Below are 23984 nucleotides of genomic sequence, written 5' to 3'. Positions count from 1 at the left end.
TATAGTTTGCAGAACTAATATCTTTCATGTCGAATTTGGAGGAAAAATGGGTCTTCAAATCTTGGATAATTTCTTTGTCATTTCCAACTAGAAACATATCATCCACATACGAGACCAGATAAATAACATGGTCACCAATTAATTTAAATGATACAGAGTGATCTGCTTTGCTTCTAGTAAAGCCAAGTCCCTATATAAATGTACCAAATTTCTGATACCACATCCTCGGTGACTATTTTAACCCATATAGAGACTTCTTTAACTTGCATACTAGTTCTTTCTTACCCTTCACTACAAAGCCTTCAGGTTGCTTCATGTAGATCTCCTCTTTCAGATCCCCGTGAAGAAATGCCATCTTCACATCCATCTGTTCTAACTGAAAATCAAAAGCAACAACAACAAATAAAAGTAATCTAATAGAAGTTACCTTGGCAATAGGAGAAAAAATATCACCAAAATCAATTCCCAACACCTGGGAATAACATTTTTTAGAAATTCTCATTGTAGATCACCTGATAATGAAATGTACTAAAGAAAAATACTTGATCTACTTCTACTATCAAACTTTGCAGAAGCTTAATCAATTTGAGCAAGATCAAATAGAACACATATAACAGATGAAGAAGAAATCATACACATGAAACACAAAAGAATACTCTGGGGAAAGCCTCAGATAAAAACCCGTTATCTGTATTATCATATAAGTGGAAATATCTCAGGATTACACAAAGATTTAGCTAACAAACTATCTAGCTCTCAGTACAATCCCTCACTACTGCTCATAGATAGAATAGACAACACATATGCATTCATTCAGTCCTCCAAGCTTCCTATTTCCTTGCACAGTTTCTCTTGGGTCCTCCAGCTGCAACTTGTGTGATTCTCACCTCACACACAACACTAACCTCTAAAATAATTGTGCAATCCTGAAGGAGATAATTCCTTCTGCATGGATGAGTTTCCTATATAGGAAAATTCCTCCAACTGATAGTACATTGTCCCTTCCTTTAATCTCAACTGGGTCTTTCTTTGAACTGACATGCATGAGTTATTTATGAGAGAATATTCAGTTATCTAGAGAACACTAGTTGCATGCATGCATGCATTAACTGACTGAACTCACAATTATTTCCTCCAACTGTTTGGAAATAATTTAACTAGACTTAACTCAGTTAACTGAGCTAACTAATTAAAACTCAAATACAACTCATTCTTATCTCCTTAATTAAGGGATAACTTCCTCAACCAAAGGGATAATTGTTGCATGTCTTCACATAGACTTAATGTTTGATTTTCTCCAACTAATTAACTCAAGATGAATTAATTAATTATTTTTCAAACAACTAGTGAGACTAAATTCGAATTTTAATTTAGGGACTAATTAAAATTGGAATCTATCTCGAAATGCTATTTATAGCAATGCTATTTTTAGCATTTCTTGTTGTTATTTTCAACACCTTTTGCTACCAACTGATCTTTTTATTTCTCCACCTTCCCTTCTACATTTGTCTTCTTCTTGAACACCCATTTGCCACCAGTGGGTTTCCTTCCAGCCGGCAACTCCACCAGATCCCAAGCCTCATTTTTTTGCAAAGATGCCATTTCATCAACCATGGCCTCTTTCCAGAGTTTTCCATCCTCTGAATCTACTACTTCCTTCACAATTCTGGGATCATCATCAGTAATAGATAAAGAAAAATTTGAACACAAAAAAGATGGACTATACCTTTCTGGCAGCCTTCTTTCTCAAACTGATCTTCTCACACTCGAAGTTTGTGGCTCTTCATCTTCTGATTCCTCCTTTGTTGTAGAGTCGGATTCTTCCTACTTTAGCTCAAACTCTATCTTCTCAGGTTCCTTTGATGGGAATTCATGTTTAATAACATCTTTCACCTCTTTGAACACCACATCTCAACTGTACACAACCTTCCTTATTACTAGGTTCCAAAGCTTATAACCCTTTAAACCATCCTTATACCCAATAAATATGCGCTTTTCATATTTACTATCCAACGTGGTTCTTTTCTCCTTTGGAACATGTACATATGCATCACATCCAAATACCCTTAGATGTGAAAGAGAGGGTTTCTTACCAGTCCATACCTCTTGTGGAGTCTTATCCTCCAACATTGATGAAGGTGATCTATTGACTAGGTAACATGCTGTCTCCATCGCCTCTACGCAGAATTCTTGTCCTAACTCGGCACCACTGAGCATGCTTCTTGTCCTTTCCATGAACATATTGTTCATTCTTTCTACAACTCCATTTTGCTGAGGTGTATATGGAGTAGTCTTCTGCCATGATATACCACACTTCTTACAGAATTCTTCAAATTCCTTACTACAAAACTCTCCACCATTATCTGTCCTCAGCGCCTTTATCTTCTTCTCTGTCTGGTTTTCCACCAGAGCCTTAAATTCATTAAACCTATCAAAGACTTTAGATTTCTTCTTAAGGAAATATATCCATGTATTCCTTGAGAAGCCATCTATAAATGATACATAGTACACAAACTTACCCAGTGATGGAACCTTCACAGGTCCAAACACATCACTGTGCACAAGCTCTAATATATGTTTCGCCCTCTTATCACCAGAGGGGAAACTCACTCGATTCTGCTTCCCATATACACAATTTTCACAGAAATCAAAATCTAGAGAGTTATTACTCATACCTTCTACCATACCTTCACCATGAATTATTGAAGGCCCTTCTCTCCAATATGTCCAAGCCTTTGATGCCACAACATGGTCTTCTCTACAGAGACCACTAGATTTTCTGCTCCACTTTCAGGAACCACAAAACTATTGTACCCATCAACAATAGTGCTACCTTGTAGCTTGTACAAAGTTCCAATTTGAACTCCCTGCATTAATACCAGTGCTCCCCAAACCATCTTGCAGGTATCCTTCTCGAACACTATTTTTACACCCGCATCATCCAACTTGCTTACAGAAATCAGATTTCTGGCTAATGCAGGAATATGCAGAACACCCAGAAATGTTCTAACCCTTCCACCTTGCAACTTCAATTTTACTTTTCCGCGATCAACGATTCTAAACTTTCTATCATTCCCCAAGAAGACATCACCACCATCATATTTCTCATACTCGCAGAACCACTCTCTATGGGGAGTGAAGTGAAAGGATGCACCTCATTCAATCAACCATGCCCCATGATCTACATGTGTACTTGAAGAAGCCAAGTACACATCCCCACCTTCATCTGAGGTGGTTTTTGCCTCTACAGAAGGAGCATCATCAAATCCCTTTCCTTTGTCAAGAGCTTTAGATTTAAAGTCCCTTTTGTAGTGCCCTTCCTTTATCCATTTCTAGCACACCACCTTTACAGGTTTTCGTGGAGATTTAGATCTCCCACTCGATGACTTATTTTTGTTTCTATTCTGGGACCTTCCTCATACAGAAAAGGCATCACCATTCTGGCTCTCTATAGTTTTCCATCTCATCTCCTTCGTCAACAAGGATGAGACTATTTCATCAAACTGCAAGGAAATTACATTACTACCTATTACAATAACTAGACTATCCCATGAATCTGTTAGAGAACACAACAAACTGGTGCACTTATCTTCATCTGAAATTTTAATATCAACAGATAATAACTGACTTACCATAGTATTAAATGTGTCCAGATGCTCTGTCACCGAGTCTCCATCTTTAATCCTTAGGTTATACAGCTTTTTATGTAGGAACAACTTATTCACCAGAGACTTAGATTGGTACAAAGTCCCTAACTTGTCCCACAAAGCCTTTTCTGTAGCTTCCCTTGATACATTCAGCAATACTGAATCTAAGACACAATCGTATTGTGCTCTTTGCCTTCCGATCCAACTTCTTCCATTCTTCATCAGACACTCCCGTTGGTTTAGTACCTGGATCTACTATGATCCACTAATCTTTATCCACCAATAGATCCTCCATCTTGAGTTTCCATAACTCAAAACTCTAACCATTAAATTTCTTGATCTCTATCTTTCCACTACTCGCCATCTTCTTTCACCACCAGATCGATCCTGCAGATCTCCCACTGAACAGGGTCTACCACAGGGTCGAGCGAAACCCATCAGCAACAAAGGCGTCCCCTTGAAGCCAAAACAACTCTGATACCAAATGTAGGTTTAAACCCCGTATAGAAATTACCTGCATACGAATTCTAAAACATAGAAAATAAACAATGCTAGAGCATAACACATAAAACACATATACACAGAGATCTTCCCCTAGATCCCAAAACCAGGACTACCAGCTTGATTTTTCATTATGTTCCTTTCAATGTTACAATACATATTTATACATGCTAAAGCATCCAATACCATGGACCGAAAACCATTGCGTCCAAAACCATGTGCAAAAAATCATGCACAAAACCATAGGTAGGTCCGCCCAATCTAATATAGGGTCCAAAAACAAAATTTTACAGGGCGCTACCCTGGACCCCATAGAGTGGAGTTACCTGCACCCCTAAAACCCCCTGTGACTCCCCCCGCTACACAATCAGCGCAATGAAGCGTGCTTCGCCCCCCTTCTAACCCCAGGTTAACTACGTGGGCTAGTTGTGGAAAGAATATAACACAACCCAACAAACACTCCCCTCTAGGTCTAGAGGGGCATTAAACGCCCTTCATGACCTACAGGGGGGCATTAGCATGCCTTGTGGGCCCTAAAGGGGGGTGTTAGGTCGTAGGAGCACACTTCCAAACCCCATCATATGATTTTCATGGTATCTCTCCATCATTTTGACTAATTTTTGGGTGTTTTTGTGCAGTTTTGGAGCCATCATCATGAGCTTGTGGAGAGAAAGAGCTCATGATAGGAACTATGTATGTCTAATGATGCAACATGCATACTTGTGGTACGAATATGTGGCTTAATGAAGTATGCACGGGTTGACTGGATGAAGTGGCTGGAAGAACTTCTAAGTTGGATAATCCAACAATGGGATGAACACCAAGGGGTGTTCCGGATCGAAAATCATGAACTCCTGATTGATATAGATTATATCTATTTTCTGAAGGGTTTGTCATGTAGAGGCACACGAGAAAACTTGACCGGGGGCAGGATAGATCCATAGTCCACCCTTGAGTTGGTCCAAACTTACTTTAAACATGATAATGCTTTAGTGAGCAATAGGTTCCCCATCGATTGGATCAGGTCAAGGCCCATGAGGGCCATTTTGTGGATGATTGTATGCTTGGTATGGTCCAAGATTCCTCATGTAGCAATGAAGGCCCAACTGTTACTAGCAATTGACTACTTATAGCCTGAGATATTCAACTGGTGTGAGGAAGTTCTTTCTCAACTGAAGGCATAGTTGACACCGTGCAAGACTCGTATCCAAATGCAATTTGGGTGTGGTACTCTCATTGTTTCCTTCCTACTTGAGAGAGTGCTCATGTTGAGGTCGCGATGAGTGTGGGTCAGCGTGATCTCAGGGAGCCAAGGCAAGGGTGATGGGCTTCCCTTGATCCTCGTACGAGAGGGGGATCGATCCGACATTTATTCGAAGAGGACTTCTTCAAGTGGCTTAGCAGCTAGATCTTGATGATTGATGACTATGCCTATGAAGGCATGGAATTTATGGGTGAACAATTACTGACATGAAGTGTTTTCTTGACATAGATGTGGCACTAGTGCGACCTGCAGGCATGCCCCTCCAAGCGAGGTGGGGGGAACGATCCACTATTTTGATGACCTCAAATTCAGCCAACGCACTCGCACCTTTGATGTCCACCATAACACCATATAAGTGTCCCATCGGAATAATTTTTTGTTGGTTTTACATACGCAACTGAATAGGACACCATTGCAGCATAGGTATCCCCATCCTTTCCCACGTCTTCTTAGGCAAGAAATTCAAATCCGATCCGAGATCCAAGATTACATGGTCCATTTCATATTCACTTATCTATGCGATTAGCCTCATTTCATGCCTCGTTTTTGCTTTATGCTTAACAATATTTCTGATTGTGCATTATTCAGCAAGACACTTTTCCTTATGTTTGCACTTGTCGATTAAATCTTGCAAACCTTATACTACTTTCTGATCACGCAATAACTTCACACATGTCTCCAGAAATGTAGCTAGCACTAAAGGATCTACTTCTTGTGTCACACTATTCTAGGGTGCTTTCTCTTGACTTCCTGAGGTAGAGGCCTCATCATAGTTCTATTTAGCCTCCATGAAGGTCTCTTTAGCGTGATTGAGATCAATACCTACCTCTTTCTCGGTAGCCTTACGCACCCAACTGTCTTCCTCAGGTTGCTTCCTTCTATCCACCCCATTTTTTATGTCGCTTCTCAGCACGATATTTATGTTGTCATCCTCTTCGAGGGGTTCAGCCCTCATCATCTATATGTTCTGTGTAGGTTGTTTCGGCTGCACTTTATTCTCTTGCATTTTTTCCAAAAGGACTGGACACTCCTCTACGACATGGTAAAACTGTCAACAATACTAACATAATGGATGTGTGGGATTTGTACAATCTCGTGCGAAGAGCCCTGCTTCACCACAGTTATAGCAGATTACCTGCCCACACCCTTGACCTAGTCCAGCACCCCTTCCTCATCCTCGACCTTGGAATCCTCCATGCGCAGCCCTTGTGCCTCGGTCTAGAGGTCAGGTTTCTACCTGCATTTTGTAGGTAGGGGTTTTATCCATCATCAACTCATAGCTTCTACAATTTCCTTCTTCATTTCCTACAGACTTACAGAAATTACAAAACCACAATTAAGGGGTCTATACAAATGTTTGCACCAAATGTAGTTGTCAGTAACATGCTGCCCTGTAACCTGACAAATAGTGCACCATAGCACAGCTCTCGCACTTGTCCCAACATTTTTCTATGGTTTTAGGGGAACAGGCCCTCCCCCTATAATATAATTCTTAAAGACTGGGCAATGATCCTTATCACGTCCATGACTCTTACATTTTAGACACTAAATCTCAACATACACCTCCGGCTGACCTTCCCTTCCCTTATTCAAGCTCTGCAGCTCCAAGTGCAGACTCTCAAGCTATCAATGAATTTGTTGCACCCCAAGGTTCATATCCTGAATCAACGATGCATCCCAAGGTTCGTATCCTGAGTCGTGAATGCGTGCGATTTCCAGTCAATCAACTTATCAAGCTCTTTCTTCGTATGAAACCATTTATCACACATCTCTTAGAAAGATCTCGTTCCCAGAAATGGATCCATTTGTTGGCTTAAGGGGGCCTGACCCAGGTTCAAAGTTGTTCACGCCAACCAACAAAACCCTCAATTGTTGTCCCTTTCAGCAACAACCTATGTAGCGCAAGTTGCAGTCTCACCCGAAGCAGTATTGGGGGATGCTAGAACCATGTTTCTGCATCCAGGGACATGTGGTAAGCAGTTTTGCAACTTAGATATGCCTTCGCGTAGATCAGTATCTTCCTAGGGCTTTCTTCTGCAACTAGGGCAAAAGGTGTTTCTATGCCTTTGCAAAGGTCTACGACCAATCTTTGCAGACCTTAAACAGGTAGATTATGCATTTACGCGCATTAATAAAGAGCCCTAGATATGCCTTCACGCAGATCTATCCAATTTATCTGAAAACACAACAGGCATAGTCCTTAACTTCGTGAATGCAGATAAATACTTAAAGAATGCATAAATAAGACAGATTCAGTGGTTTCATGCAACATTCATACATTATTCCATAGGAAACACATTATAAGCGATAAGTCATAACATAAATGGAATCAACAGAAGTGTTCAAATCTCATAATAATTCTTCAAAATCAGTCTTTATTGATCTTCAATGTTCATATTACAAACTCCTTCTCCCTGCGCACTCAACTGCAGGGATCCACACAATCAACTACGAACTCTACCAAGGCCTCCTGTGCACTCAGCTGCAGGAACCTTCCCTTTCTCGCCTAAGTACATAATGTAGAGCCTTCCCGCCTTAACACTTTCCCAACACAACAAAAACCATTCAGCGTATCCAATCGTCTATCGAAAGTTATCCTAATAATTGCTATGACTTGACTATTTATAGATTCCTTCCATACAATACCATGGTCCACGAACCATGGGAGAATCTTAAAACCAGACAAAAACAATGGGCTAAGATGCATTTGACTCCTATCTAGCTGCGTGCTCTGCATCCACATATCGTGGAGACTTTTCATTCTTTTTACAAAATTTTTTACAAAATTGGGTTGAATTAACCCGAAAAATAATCCTAGGGAACCCTAACTCAACAACCTTAAAGAATAGATGAAATTCCACTAGTGCCACAAGTAACATTGCATGCTTTTGATAAATGGGCTATCGATTTTGTTGGACCTATGAATCCATTCGGGAAAAGGACTGGTGTGAGGTATATAATCATTGTGACTAATTATTTGACAAGGTGGGCTGAAGCACAGCCAGTGAAGGATTACAGTGCAGAAACCGCTGCGAAGTTCATATTTGAATACATACTATCCATATTTGGGTGTCCAAATATATTGATGAGTGACCAAGGGTCACATTTCTTAATAAGACCATTGAAACATTAATTGAGGAATTTTAAGTTTACCACCAAAAGAGCACTCCTTATCATCATCAAGAAAATGGAATTATGGAAGCATTTAATAAAATTTTGGAGAATTCACTGACCAAGGTATGTAATGTGAACAAGGATGACTAGGATCTTATAATTCCAACAGTATTATGGGCATATAGGACTACATGCAAAAAGTTTACTGGTCAGACACCCTTTAGGTTGGTTTATGGGCAAGAAGTTGTGATTCCCATGGATTACATTGTCCCTAGCCTAACGATTGCATCTTTTACAAATATGGCAGACCCCGACATAATGGAAGAAATAATGTCACAATTACTGGCTCTGGAAGAAGACAGGTTTATAGCAGGATTTCATCAACAATTACAAAAAGCAAGAGAAAAGGCTTCACATGACAAGCACATTAAGCAAAAGAAGTTTCAGATAGGAGACCTTGTTCTCCTCTATGACAACAAATTTGTGAAATTTTCGGGGAAATTCAAAACACATTAGTTAAGCCCATATGTGATTAAGTATATTACTAATGGAGGCACACCACAACTACAGAAGCTAAATGGAGAATTAATTCAAGGAAAAGTGAATCACAGTAGAGTGAAGTTGTATAGGGACAACACTATCCCTACAGGTTTGCCCCAAAGAAGAAAGAAGGAAAGTCTTAGTGTAACATTTAGTTGAAAGTGGGCACTAGACTATAAAGTACGCTGCAGAGAGAGCTTCCACAAAGAAATTACTTCGCTACAATCGGGAATATGTCAAAGTTCGTAGGTAGCCGCGACATAAGACAGAGGTGCACTACCATAGGGAACATGTCAAAGTTCATCGAAAAAGTGAAAATATTACCGTTAAAAGGAAAAAGACATGCATAAAGTCGCATTTAAGATGACAGATCGACAAAATTTATGGATAGATACACATTTGATGACAGAATTTGAACATAGTCGAGACAAAATAAAATCTAATGATGAGGTTTAAAGGCTAGAATTGTTATAAATAGTTGAATCCCACTCTGAATAAGAACTTTGCTGAATCAAGAGTTTGAGTGAGTAATAGTGCGAAGAAGTTTCAGAAGAGCGTGCTATGTCATCTGAAAGATCTTGGGAGGAGCTTGTGCAGAGTTTTTAGGAGAAGGGATTGTCTGGAGCCATGGAAGCAGTTGATATGTCTGCAACAACAGTAGAAACACCTATAGTAGCAACCCCCTCTGTAGAACCATAGATTCCAAAGAAACAACGAAAATCACCAAGAAAGCAGAAGAAAAACAAGGAAGAGAGATCCAAAACAGAGCGAGACAAGAAGCCTTCCAAACCTTTGAAACCTTAGAAGAAGCCTAACTAAGTCAATATTGAGGAAGAAGAAGTGGAAGAAATTTAGGTGGATGAAGGGGGCGGAGTGTTCATCTCACCCCTGCCACCATACATCCTATCGAGGAATCCAAATGTAAAGCCTGTAAATGATTTCAAGGATGTGAAGTATGGGATATTCACACCACTATTGCCGAAGGAGGTGTTGTTAAAAGAAGAGATTTTGGGAAAAAAATTGCAGCTAAAGTTTACAGACAATGATTTTAATGATCAGACAAAGTACCCATAGTTCGCACCAGACCAGTACTTGAAACAGTTTCACTACCCGAACAGTGGAGTGATGAGGTTGGAACCATAACGGTGGCAAATGGGTTTGTGTACTCAAAGTTTCTGAACATGTTGAATGTGTCCCACTTCGATAGAAGTTCAGCAAATACAACATGTGTTTGACAACTATTGATACTGAGACATTATGGACACCTATGGATGGGGAATAAAACCCCCATAAACCAAATGATGATCTCGAGAATAAAAAAGTTACCATACCAAGGGCAGAACCCTGCAGAGGGGTTTGTGGGGAAGGATCAGGATCGTACCTTGGCAGAAAGTATGAAGAAGAAGCATGTGTTGGTCAAAAGAAACATGGGCTATTACATAAACTCTATCAACGACCAAGTAGTCTGCTGCGTGCCACATATTTTGGCCAGCAAGATTATGAGGAAATGTTGCACAAATGAAGTCCTTGCACTGGTGGTGTCTTTAGCCGCCTAGTGCGCAAATAGGGTCCAGTATGACTGGGCTGCATACCTATGTAAATAATTCCTGGATGACTGTCATAAGGTCCAGGATAAAGGTACCTCTTTTCACTATGCTCGGTTAATATTAATCATTTATTTTCTAGCATGGAGAGAGTTGGAAGGTACATAGTTCCCTTCGATGCCTACATATGTATGTAAGGCCGCGAGGTATTCTTCATTGTGGCATACCACTCAACCATTGCAAACCTAGGAAAACAACATATTTTTCATATTATACTAGATGGATTTGTACATAGTCGTAAACATGTATCTGCACCGCTCACCAAGTTTATACAAATAGTACAACCCTGTGCTGAGGTTTAAGGTGGATTTCCATGAAGTGAAAATTTAGTTGTGTAGAGACATGAAGAAGAAATGGCATGCATTGCCATACATGGTCAAAGAGGAGGATCTGGCAGCATCAGTACAAAAATGGCCTGCGGAGTGGATGACTCTGACAGAGGAAGTAGGGTACAACACCACAAAAGAAGAATTGTTGGACACTTCGCACCATGGAAAATCTAGTAGAAAGGAAAAAGAGCAACAATTAGAGGAAGAAGAAGAGGAGAAGGAAGAGGAACACAATTAAGAAGACCACCATGAAGAAGAACATCATGAGGAGGACCCTAAGGGAGGAAAATATATGACTAAGGTGATAGATAAGGCAGAAACAAAGAAAATTGTTGTGGAGAAAAGGAATATCTAAGGCGAAGCTTCCATCAAGGCCAGAAAGAAACACAAGACAAACAAGTATGACACAATGCCACTGGTCCTTACTGATGGTGACCTAGATGAGATTGGTGAGAAATTTGAGGAAGTCACAACACATTCATGGAGTAAGATAGAGGATCACTACGACACACTCCTCAATGGTGTCGAGTGGAGTATAGTAGAGCTAAAATTACTCATACAAGCATCCAAACAACCAGCACAGCTAACTCAAGGACTCCGACCAGAAAGGTTGATAGAAACAACATTTGGGATGAGAATAATGCAGATACCTACCAGAGATCTGCACTTCAACTCTACCAAGGCGAAGTAGCATGCAAAGAATTGGGATCATGTCAACATGAATATGGCAGCACTACCCATTCCAGTGTTACATGAGTTACATCAAGGCATCACAAATGAGTTAAAGGAGCCGAACAATGTAATTCAAGGCTGACTATTCAAAAATAACAAGAATGAGCTACGTTGAAGAAACAACTCAACTAGGAAATCAAGGAAAAGAAGTAGGTAGATCTTCAACAGCATAAATTGAAAGAAGTGGTCGAAGCCACTTGTATACAAGTTCCAGACATGGATTTCCATAAGGAGGAATCAACAGAGGACAAGGTTGTGAAGCTTGACCTTGCAGTCAAGGAATACAAGGATAAAATTTTTGAAGTGAAATGTAAATATGAGATTCATATTGGTGAGTTACGAATGAAGTTGCAGTGGATTATGCCACCTAAAGTAAGAAGTCAGAGGGAGGTTGACCTAAATTTAGTCATGGTTAGCATCTCCACAGCATTGGCGGACAACAGCAAACTGCTAGATGAAAGTTTACAAATTTGGACTTCCCTGCAGGAAGATCCAAATGTGCAGAAACTGCAAGAGGAAATGAAACAAAGGCAACACAAATTAGAGGATATTCAAGCAGCTATGAACACATTTCCTAAATCACAGAATCTCGCAAAAATCAATGAATTGTAGGTGCTGTAAAAGAGGATCAAAGAGCTGAAGAGGGAAGAGAAGACATTGATAGAAATAAATCAGCCTTGGCAGGATGAAGCCCTTCAACTCTCTCAGATAGTAGATGAGAAGCTTCAGGAGCTTCAACAGAAGGAGGCAACATTTATACAGAAGGCTGCAGAACATGTATTGGAAGCATTATTGGAGGAAGCACGCAGTGAGGATAAATAGATGATTGAAGTGTTCCAACAATTCAACGAGGCCTATAACAACATTGCAGAAATATCAGAGGCACGACAACTAAGTGACTCGAAATGAGTCACAGGTAAGCGTTGGGGGCATGTTGGGTGCAACCCAACTTGGCCTGAAGTTTGCTAAAGACTCTGAATTTTTGGTTGCGGAGTGCGAAGTAAATATGCAACGGAGCGTGCAGTGGAGCAACCGAGCGCCAAAAGGAGACCATGCAGTAGCTATATCGCGCAGTATATGGAGCTAGGAGTGAGTTAAAACCCCTCCCTTTTTGTAAAAGCATATAATATTGAATGGTTTTGGACCATAGTCCCTTCTATTTTGGAAACCATGGTATTGGGTCCATGGTAATGTAGCGATGTAATCCCTCAATGTAATAGTATATATTAGGGATGAATAATAAAAAAAGAAAGCTAGATTTTGGATCAGATCTAAGTTATGGTTCTATTTTTGTGGTGTTTTATTCGAAGAAAGGGGAAGGCTCTGCAGCTGAGTGTGCGGAGGCCTGAGTCTGCAACTTAGTGCACAAACCACCTGAACCTTAGTGCACATACAACCTACAGCTGTGTGCGCAGGTGAAGAACTGTTTATACCAAATCATCTATTATAAACAAAAGTTCTTGTGGACAGAGTGCCACATTGGGATCAACCACGATAAAAAAATGTGTCTTCATGTGTTTATTTTCTTGTTATCTACACTTTATTTCAGTGTTGTGAAGTTTATGATTGTTTATCGTATGTCTAAGTGATGAATGTAATTTTGTGAAGTAAAGTATAAGTGCAAAGTATTTTATGGATGAAAAGTAGTGAATAAGTGTTAAAACATAATAAAATACAATAGTGCCACATCACAGTATCCCTCGGGTTGTAGAAACCTGGTTCTTCAAACTCCCATAATCACGCCAAGTGAGATTGTGATCTTCTTGCAGGTCGTTGCCGAGAGGGCTAGTGGTTGAGGGTTTTGTTGGTGCGTAGTAAACTTTGAACCTCGTTGAAGCCCACCTAAGGCAACAATATATAGATATAATGTAATTGAAAGTACGAAAAAAACAAGTTATCATTTATTTTGAGGAAGAAATGAAATGAGTAAAAAAAAATATAATTTTCTTTTTACTAAAGGAAAAAAATGTAGTTTTTTCACATTATAGGAAATAGTATTATTGATATTACATTATGCACAATTCATTTTATATTCTATTTTCATGTGATATTTAAAACAAAAATATGCTTATAACCAAAAATATTTCAATGACAACCATAAGTAAAATATTTCAATCTCCATATTAAATAATATAATTTTATAGATACTTTATATAGAGAAAAATAAAGTAATTTAAATTTATTTATTTTTTATATTTTCACTTTAGTGAGAAAGATTGAGAGAATTCTTATTCCATTAATAGTTGCTTTCTAATTCAATGTACGAGGGATATTTGTAAAATTTTCAATGTTTAATATGGATTTGATATGTAATATTAATTTAGAAAATATTAATAATAAAAATAATTAAATCTATACATATAGGAAAACAATATGAGGGGGGCATATTTTAACATTTTAATGCGGAGAACATGAATTATAAATAAAATAATTCAATGTCAACTACATATATATTAATATACAAGTTGTTTATATCCACCAAGAGCTTAGAGGGATCAAATCTCTTTCCACTCAAAATGATGTTTGCATCTCAAGAGATTTCATCCCTCTCGACATTTGGTAGATCCAAAGTTAAGATGGATCTAGGCTGTAGGTTGTAAAAAATTATGAATTAAGATTTTTAAATTTAACAATAGGTTGAACTTTATAAACCAATATTGAATTAATTAAATCGTATTTTTGAATAATTTATTATTAATTATTTTATATTAAAAATGAATGAGTTACACATTTTCGTCTTTTTAAGAACTAACTAAATTATTTTACCTTTAATAATTTTATCGTTGTGAGTATTGAAAACTTTACTAATTAAGTTATATTGAATATCAATGATGAAATAGCCTTGGTGAAAATTCCATGTAATAAAAGTTAATAAAGAAAAATAATAACCAACATTGATGGAACACTTATTCCAAGTTGAATGTTGAGAAAAATCATCGTGATGGGGATCACTGGTGATTGATTAATGGCTAAGGAAATTGGCAAAGGAAATGACAAAGACTTTTTAAAGGAAAAATGGTATTTTGGAACATTTATTTATGAAAATAATGGAAATTAGGAGAAAAGGGAGGTGAAAGGTCACAGGTTGCATGTGAGGAGGAAAATTAATAACTAGCATTTGCACCACATGTTGCAAAAGAAACGCCGTAAGGCATAAATGTAAATGGTCATTCAAAATAAGAATCAATAAAGAAAATTGCATGGTCATTGAAAAAAAGAATCAATAAAGAAAATTGCATGCAAAAGTGGACGATAAAGCATAGATTGGACACTTGCATCTATATTCCATGAGTTAAATGTGATATTCATTTTCAATTATGCTTTCTATACATGGTTGCAACATTCGCAGAAGACCAAATTATTCATGCCAACCATGTGATTCCATTGTGGGTGGGAGAAGGGCTGTTGGCACGAAAAGATTGCCATTAACTTAGCTACAACCCATTCACAGTGGGAGGGGTTTATCTCAACCTTTTGGCAGATCATTGTTTGATTGAACCCATTGTGAGACGCATTAACGAGTGCAATCTTCTTCAAGATACACAAATTCCTACACGATTTGGGAATTCGTGTTGCCGAGGCCAAAGAAACTTTCTTTTGCCATGTGGGTCAGGATTTGAGCACGTTGAATGAAAATGAATGTTCTGGATGCAGTCAGATTTTGTTCAGTAATAACGAACTGTGTTCAGTCCCTGAGTCAACGAAAGTTCCGAAACTATGTTCATTGTTAATAGATGGTAACAAATGTTTAACAAAAATTCCAAAAGGAGTTATTGGGAGAATGGTCTCTCTTAAGGTTCTGGATTTGAGTGGGAAGTTAGTGCACTCATTACTGGAGAGTGTGGGGTGTTTGAAATAGCTAAGATGCCTCTTTTTATCAAGTATGCCCATCAAATTTCTACCTGCATCTCTTACAAATCTTGGAAACCTGGAGATCCTTGATCTAAGCCCCTCTAGAATCACGGAATTACCGTCTGGCCTTCATAATTTGAAATATTTAAGGCATCTAGCCATGGATAAATGTGGCCATTTGCAGTATCTACCTTGCAGCATCTCAAGGCTCACCTCTTTACAGGGTTTGACAATATATGGATGCACCAATCTATGGGAAAAAGGTGAGCCCAAGAAATGGAAAAAAGTGGCCAGCATTAGTGTCTGGACAACTTAAAGCAACTCACCAAGCTCCATTTAACAAACAATGGGGGCATTATTAGGGAAGGCACATTAGGGAATATGATTGAAATGAACACCCTCGTGTTAGAGCTCACAAAGGTGAGATCTCTGCCGAGTGACATGAATAATATGTCAAAGCTAAGAAAACTGTATATGAGAAAACTGTACATGGAGTGTCCTGACTTGGTTAGAATGGAAAATAGTTTTTGTGCTTTTCAGAATATGACTAGTCTTATATTATACAAGTGTAATATGTTGGAAGAACTTTCACATCTGCATAAGCTCAACAATCTACAACAATTGGAAATAATTGAATGCTCTAGATTAAAGAGGTTTCCTCGGGAATTCGGTGACAAGAAGGCATTTTCTTTATTGAATATATTTTCAATTGTTGGGTTACATGAATTAGAAGAGTTGCCAATCGTAGAGGAAGGAGCAATGCCAGTACTTGAAACGTTCATCATAGTAGAATGCTCAGCATTGAAGGTATTTCCAAAGAGTTATTTCAATTTGGAAACACTTCAAATAATAAAAATCTATGGTTGCAGTTCCCTGGTAATGGAAGATTTAAGAGAACTTAGGGAATCCAATAAAATGATAGAGGTGGAGACTATGTCTATAGAAGACACCAGAGACTCAAGAAATAGGTACTCTCAATTGATGACAGAAATGAAAAGTTGGCTCTATGGAGAAATTTGGAGCAATAATGAGGTGTTACTTTTCTTAAGAAGTCTTTATACACTTCTGTATATGGTGACTTCTAGGAAGGGTAGTCCATTAAAGTTGACTAATATAGACCAATCAATACTCAAAATACATAATAGTCATAAGAAAAACATATATTCCTCTATTATGTATATTTATTTACTATGTGGTTTTGAGTGCCGTTGTTGGAAAATATAATCATTAAATTAAAAGATATATTCATCTATTATGTATATTTATTTACTATGTCGTTATTATGTATATTTATTTACTATGCGGTTTTTTGAAAGACTCTCATGTCATTTTGTTACAATTGCGCTGTACACTTTAAAATCAACCTATCAATCCAGTACATAGTTGGTGTATATATTATTTGTTAGTATGTGAAAGATATATATGTCTTAGCATTACAATCCAATTTGTACTAGTTTACTTTTAAGATCTAAGTTGTGATGGCTAAAAATGTTTAAGCTGATATGTAGCGAATAGTAGTTTGAGAACTTTGAATCCAACAAAATTCGTTGCATTCAACAAAATTTACAAGCAGAATTTCATGTCATTTTGTTACAATTGCCCTGTACACTTTAGAATCAACTCCTTTGCTAGGAGCAATGGAAAATACAACACGTAAATAGCGTCATGTGAATCCTAATCTTGGGATTGCCAGGTCTAGAAGCAAAATTCTGCTTTGTGAGCAGAAGAGGAGTGCTTTCAAATTGGATGTCTAGTCACTCAATTTCAAAAACCTTTTTTGGGGCAAGTGGCATAGAGATAATCCTTCAGGGAAACGTTTTTTTTAGGTATACATCCAAGATTTTATTTGGATAACTTTTCATTGCAGGGTTGATGCATCTTCATTTGAAGATGGGGATGGATTGACAACAATGTGCCTTTCAGGATGTGAAAGGTCTGTACGACCTGAATGTCGCACAAACTTTGCAGGTGACAAGAATGTGCCATGGCACACACAAACTCTACTAACCTCATCTCTGCTATAATTGTACAAGAATCCACTGATTGTTTTCCCATTTGGGCCTAGTCAAGTAGTTGAAACACACGGCATTTTGGGCAATGAGGATTGAGTTGGAGGCCTTTTATCTTCAGAAATATTTGGATTACCTATTTTTTGTGTTGTATCATTTGAAGTAGATACTTGTTGGGAGGACTTGGTGAAAGACGAGGATTCTGTGAGTTGTCTTTCATGTGTGGTTGTTGTCATTGAAGTTGGCAGTGCAGATTGAGCTGTAACAGAAGGTGCCTTTTCAAGAGCAACATCAATGGATTTAGGAGGCTCTAGTTGACTAGAAGCACTCAATTCTGACGAAGCCACAGTTTGTTCCTGGCCATTGATAATCTCATACCTAGATATAATTCACATTGCAATAGAGGCTTGTATTGCCATAGAGACTTAGAAAGAAATCGAATTAAACCTTTCAAAGGAGTTTAGTCAAGTCACAAAAGGAGAACAGAGGCCTTCCTTCTTCAATTTCGATCATGGATATTTCCATAGAGATTCACATTTCATGATAGCTTCGGCTTTCATCTAGAGTTATTACTCCTTAGAATGTTCGAGTGAGTATTAAAGAGATATAATGCATGAATCGCTATCGGACTCGACTTAAGATAAAAAGATATAATGCCACATGGAGCTAGGACCTTACCACATAGAAATTCAGATCATAGAACTAGGATCATGGTCCTTCTTTCACAGCTTCTTTATTCACATAGATCCTCATCATCGCATCATTCCTTATAGATTATGGCCTTAACCTTCGTGTTATTCCACAACACACACATAGAATTTTGATACCTTGCAACTCAGGAATATGATCCTTAGAATTTTGCACCAATCTACAGGAGTTGTGTGCCTCAAGAATCCCATAAATTAGATGCTATAGAAGGCTTGCTATAAAGGAGACACTGAGTTTGCACACATCTTATATAAAAGAGTCACAGAACTTGCTCGCACACTTTGTCAAGATGGATCACAGAGTCTGGATCCATATTGGATCATCGATACAGGGTATTAACATTTGCAATATAGCCTTGGATTCAATGCAGACTATAGAGAGAGCTCCGTAGGGACAACAATTCTCAGAACGTCGCATATCTTAGAGCTAGATAGGCCACCAAATAGGTCACAGATTCAAGTGCCTTTACGGAATCGGAGACAATTCACTTAAATCCCAAACCACCCTTATCTTTCGTTAACTTCAAATTGTTCTTAGATCTTCAACCCTGCTCTAAACCATGTTCACTATTTTTAGATCTTCAATCCTGCTCTAAAACCATGTTGATCTCCAGGGTACATTAATTTTTTCTACTTCCAATGATCAGTTAGCATTGCTTCCAATGATCATTAGCACTAATTCCATATTAGTTCCATATAGAATTCAGTTAACATTAGTTCCATATAGCATTCTGAAATAAATATTTATTTCTACATTGTGTATGTTAGTGGATTTCTTGCATTGAGTTTTATGTTTTGAATAAGCAATTACAAGTAGTTGCATGATTAAAATTAAGATCTATGTGGGTGAGTCCAATAAGCCATAAACTAATGAATTACAAATCTCGCAATTTAAGGTACATGTTAGATGTTTCCATTGTTTCTATCGAAAAATCCCTGTGTTAAAAGTTAGAAAGACAACAATATTCTCAGCCACTTAGTTCAAGTTGCCAACATGGCAAAGGTCAACAAGTTTTGTGTATTTTTATTACTCGATCAAATCAAGCCCAACGAGACAAGGGAGGAAGTTCCAACATAGGTCTTAATATTTCAAAGATATGATAATAATAAAGGTATTATCATGATAATTGGTGATGGAGTTAATGTGAGTTTTGAGAAAACAGAGAAATCCAAATCCTTCTTGTTGTGACTGGGTAAACTTAGAATTTCACTAATAGCTACCTGTGAGGTGAACTATCAGATTCCTCTGGCATACAACAATATATATATATATATATATATATATATATATATATAAGTTGGGAATGGGAAATAATTCAAGTTCCCAAAAGAATTATGCCTTAGTCTTAACCACTTCCAAGATTCTATCATGGCTTCCCCTTAACCATTTTCAAGAATCTATCAACACCATATCGCCGGATTACTAAGAATGGTCAAACGTTAAATTCATTTCTTAAACATTTAAATATTTCTTAAAATCCATACCCACAGGTTACAAGATCTGTTACTGCATCTATTCAACGATGTACAAGGGCAATCTCACAAATAACCAAAAACAAAGAAAAATACATGCTGTTGCATCTATTCAACCATGTATAAGAGCAATCTTACAGATAGATCTTCAACCCTGCTCTGAACCATGTTCACTGTTCTTAGATCTTCAACTCTGCTCTGAAACCATGTTGATTTTCTAGGGTACATTAAATTTTTCTACTTCCAATGATCAGTTAGCATTGCTTCCAACGATCATTAGCACTAGTTCCATATTAGTTCCATATAGAATTCAGTTAACATTAGTTCCATATAGCATTCTAAAATAAATCTTTATTTCTACATTGTGTATGTTAGTGGATTTCTTACATTGAGTTTTATGTTTGGAATAAGCAATTACAAGTAGTTGCACGATTACAATTAAGATCTATGTGGGTGAGTCCAATAAGCCATAAACTAATGAATTACACATCTCGCAATTTACGATACATGTTAGATGTTTCCATTGTTTATATCGAAAAATCCCTGTGTGAAAACTTAGAAAGACAACAATATTCTCAGCCACTTAGTTCAAGTGGCCAAAATAGCAAATGTCAACAAGTTTTGTGTATTTTTATTACTCGATCAAATCAAGCCCAACGAGCCAAGGGAGGAAGTTCCAACACAGGTCTTAATATTTCCAAGACATGATAATCATAAAGGAATTATCATGATAATTGGTGATGGAGTTAATGTGAGTTTTGAGAAAACAGAGAAATCCAAATCCTTCTTGTTGTGACTGGGTAAACTTATAAGTTCACTAATAGCTACTTGTGAGGTGAACTATCAGATTCCTCTGGCATACAACAATATATATATATATATATATATAATCATTACAATTTGGGAATGGGAAATAATTTAAGCTCCCAAAAGAATTATGCCTTAGTCTTAACCACTTCCAAGATTCTATCATGGCTTCCCCTTAACCATTTTCGAGATTCTATCAACACCATATCACCGGATTACTAAGAATGGTCAAACGTTAAATTCATTTCTTAAACATTTAAATATTTCTTAAAATCCATACCAACAGGTTACAAGATCTGTTACTGCATCTATTAAACGATGTACAAGAGCAATCTCACAAATAACCAAAAAAACAAAGAAAAATACATGTTGTTGCATCTATTCAACCGTGTATAAGAGCAATCTTACAGATAGATCTTCAACCCTGCTCTGAACCATGTTCATTGTTATTAAATCTTCAACTCTGCCCTGAAACCATGTTGATTTTCTAGGGTACATTAAATTTGTCTACTTCCAATGATTTCCAACGATCATTAGCACTAGTTCCATATAGAATTCAATTAACATTAGTTCCATATAGCATTCTAAAATAAATCTTTATTTCTACCTTGTGTTTGTTAGTGGATTTCTTGCATTGAGTTTTATGTTTTGAATAAGCCATTACAAATAGTTGCACGATTAAAATTAAGATCTATGTGGGCGAGTCCAATAAGCCATAAACTAATGAATTACACATCTCGCAATTTAAGATACATGTATCAAAAAATCCCCTGTGTGAAAACTTAGAAAGACAAAAATATTCTCAGCCACTTGGTTCAAGTGGCCAAAATGGCAAATGCCAACAAGTTTTGTGTATTTTTATTACTCGATCAAATCAAGCCCAACGAGCCAAGGGAAAAAGTTCCAACACAGGTCTTAATATTTCAAAGATATGATAATAATAAAGATATTATCATGATAATTGGTGATGGAGTTACTGTGAGTTTTGAGAAAACAGAGAAATCCAAATTCTTCTTGACTGGGTAAACCTAGAAGTTCACTAATAGCTACCTGTGAGGTGAACTATCAGATTCCTCTGGCATACAACAAAATATATATATATATATATATAACCATTATAATTTGGGAATGGGAAATAATTTAAGTTCCCGAAAGAATTATGCCTTAGCCTTAACCACTTTCAAGATTCTATCATGGCTTCCCCTTAACCATTTTCCAGATTCTATCAACACCGTATCACTGGATTACTAAGAATGGTCAAACGTTAAATTCATTTCTTAAACATTTAAATGTCTCTGAAAATCCATACCCACAGGTTACAAGATTTGTTGCTGCATCTATTCAACGATGTACAAGAGCAATCTCACAAATAACCAAAAACAAAGAAAAATACATGCTGCTGCATCTATTCAACCGTGTACAAGAGCAATCTTACAGATAACCAGAAACAAAGAAAAAGAGAGCACAGAGATAAGTAGATTTGGTTGACGAAAGGAGAGAATTCCACTCTTTGCATACACTACAAATTCTACAAACACATTCCACTGGAAGCCACACCAGTATTTTGTAGGTTAAATTGTCAGGCAACTTGGTCAATTCAGGGACCTCCATGGAAAAGCAAACAATTAGGCATTTTGGATTGGGCATTTTGCAAAACTAGCCATGGCATACTGTTGGGGGCCGCTTCTCCCCATTTACTTATGAATTTGGTTGACGAAAGGAGAGCATTCCACTCCTTGCATACGTTGCGAAATCTACAAATATATTCCACTGGAAGCCACACCAGTATTTTGTAGTTTAAATCATCAGGCAACTCGGTCAATTCAGGGACCTCCTCGTGCTCGCCCATTATAATTATAATTAACACTGAGAGAAAAGAAGAAGATGAAGCTCAATGGATTGTAATTGTTTCTTGAACCAGATTATATAGAGGTAGATATTGTTATTTTAATAAAAATGAGCCCAAAAGAAGGGGAGGAAGTTCCAGCGCAGGTATTAATATTTCAACGATACGATAATAGTAAAGATATTATCATGAATTTGGGAATGAGAAATAATTTAAGTTCCCGAAAGAATTATGCCAGAGTCTTAACCACTTTCAAGATTCTATCACGGCTTCCCCTTAACCATTTTCCAGATTCTAGCAACACCGTATCACTGGATTACTAAGGATTACTAAGAATGGTCAAACGTAAAATTCATTTCTTAAACATTTAAATATTTCTGAAAATCCATACCCACAGGTTACAAGATCTGTTGCTACATCTATTCAACCATGTACAAGAGCAATCTCACAAATAACCAAAACCAAAGAAAAACACCTGCTGCATCTATTCAACAGTTTACAAGAGAAATCTTACAGATAACCAGAATCAAAGACAAAGAGAACATAGAGATAAACAGACATGCATAAGATGCTTCACCCGACCTTCATGTCAGGCCTAGGGCCAAATGCCATGACTCTCACTTACGCCATGACCTGTAAGTGGACACATATATTTCCACTATATCGCCGATCTGATCACGCAGTCGGCCCACGGCCACCACTTTGTATGCACCCAGTGGAGCCACCGAACCGATTCGTTGCATCCAGCGGAGCCACAGAACCGGTCGATGCACCCAGTAACATCTGATGGTCAAAAAACATTCTATGTGATGATCAGGATTATGACAAAAAGGCAGTTGGGAGAATTGATTTCAGAGAGAAACGCCTTACGCCTTAAAAATTTCAACATGTGAGTTTGGACATCTGCACAAATAACCCCAATTCAACTTCAACAATCCACAGCACAAATAAAACGTATTGTTTTCAAATTGAAACTATGATAGCCATAGCTTATTATCCATTATTCCCTAGGCATACACAGCTATGCGTTTTAATGAATAATTGTTCGATGTTAGAGATCCTTTAGACGCTCACCGAAGAATGGGAAATAGTTCCAATCTGAGTTGAAATTTGGAGACAATTGACCCTTTTCAGTTGACTCAATGCCTTTATGTTCTGCAGCTTCCAACACTCCTCTGCTCTAAGCTCTTCCAATGACCTCAAACCTTCAACATTCAGGGTTTCCAGTTCAATACACCCATTTACAGTCAGGAATTTCAGGTGTACAAGATTTGAAAGATTTGTCAAAATCTTCAATTTTGAGCAACATTCCAGGTTCAGTCTTATAAGTGTTGATGGAAAGCCTTGAACCTGCATCAAGTTCCTGTTACATGTAAGATCAACAATTTCAAGCCCAGGGCAAGCACTATTAGGAATGTCAATCTTGGATAGGGATGTGTCATTCAAAGTGAAATCTCTCAAGGTATCCATGGAACTGTTATTAGCAGTAAAGTCAAACTTGGCTATTGGACAACTGTATATAGTCAAAACTTTGAGATGTTTCAACGATGCAATTCGTG

This window comes from Pinus tabuliformis, chromosome 1_1 (assembly GCF_031772625.1).
Source record: "Pinus tabuliformis cultivar Carrire ecotype Pingquan chromosome 1_1, CPIR1, whole genome shotgun sequence".
Lineage (NCBI taxonomy): Eukaryota > Viridiplantae > Streptophyta > Pinopsida > Pinales > Pinaceae > Pinus > Pinus tabuliformis.
The sequence above is the reverse complement of the archived record's forward strand: the minus strand, read 5'-3'. Positions refer to the sequence as shown.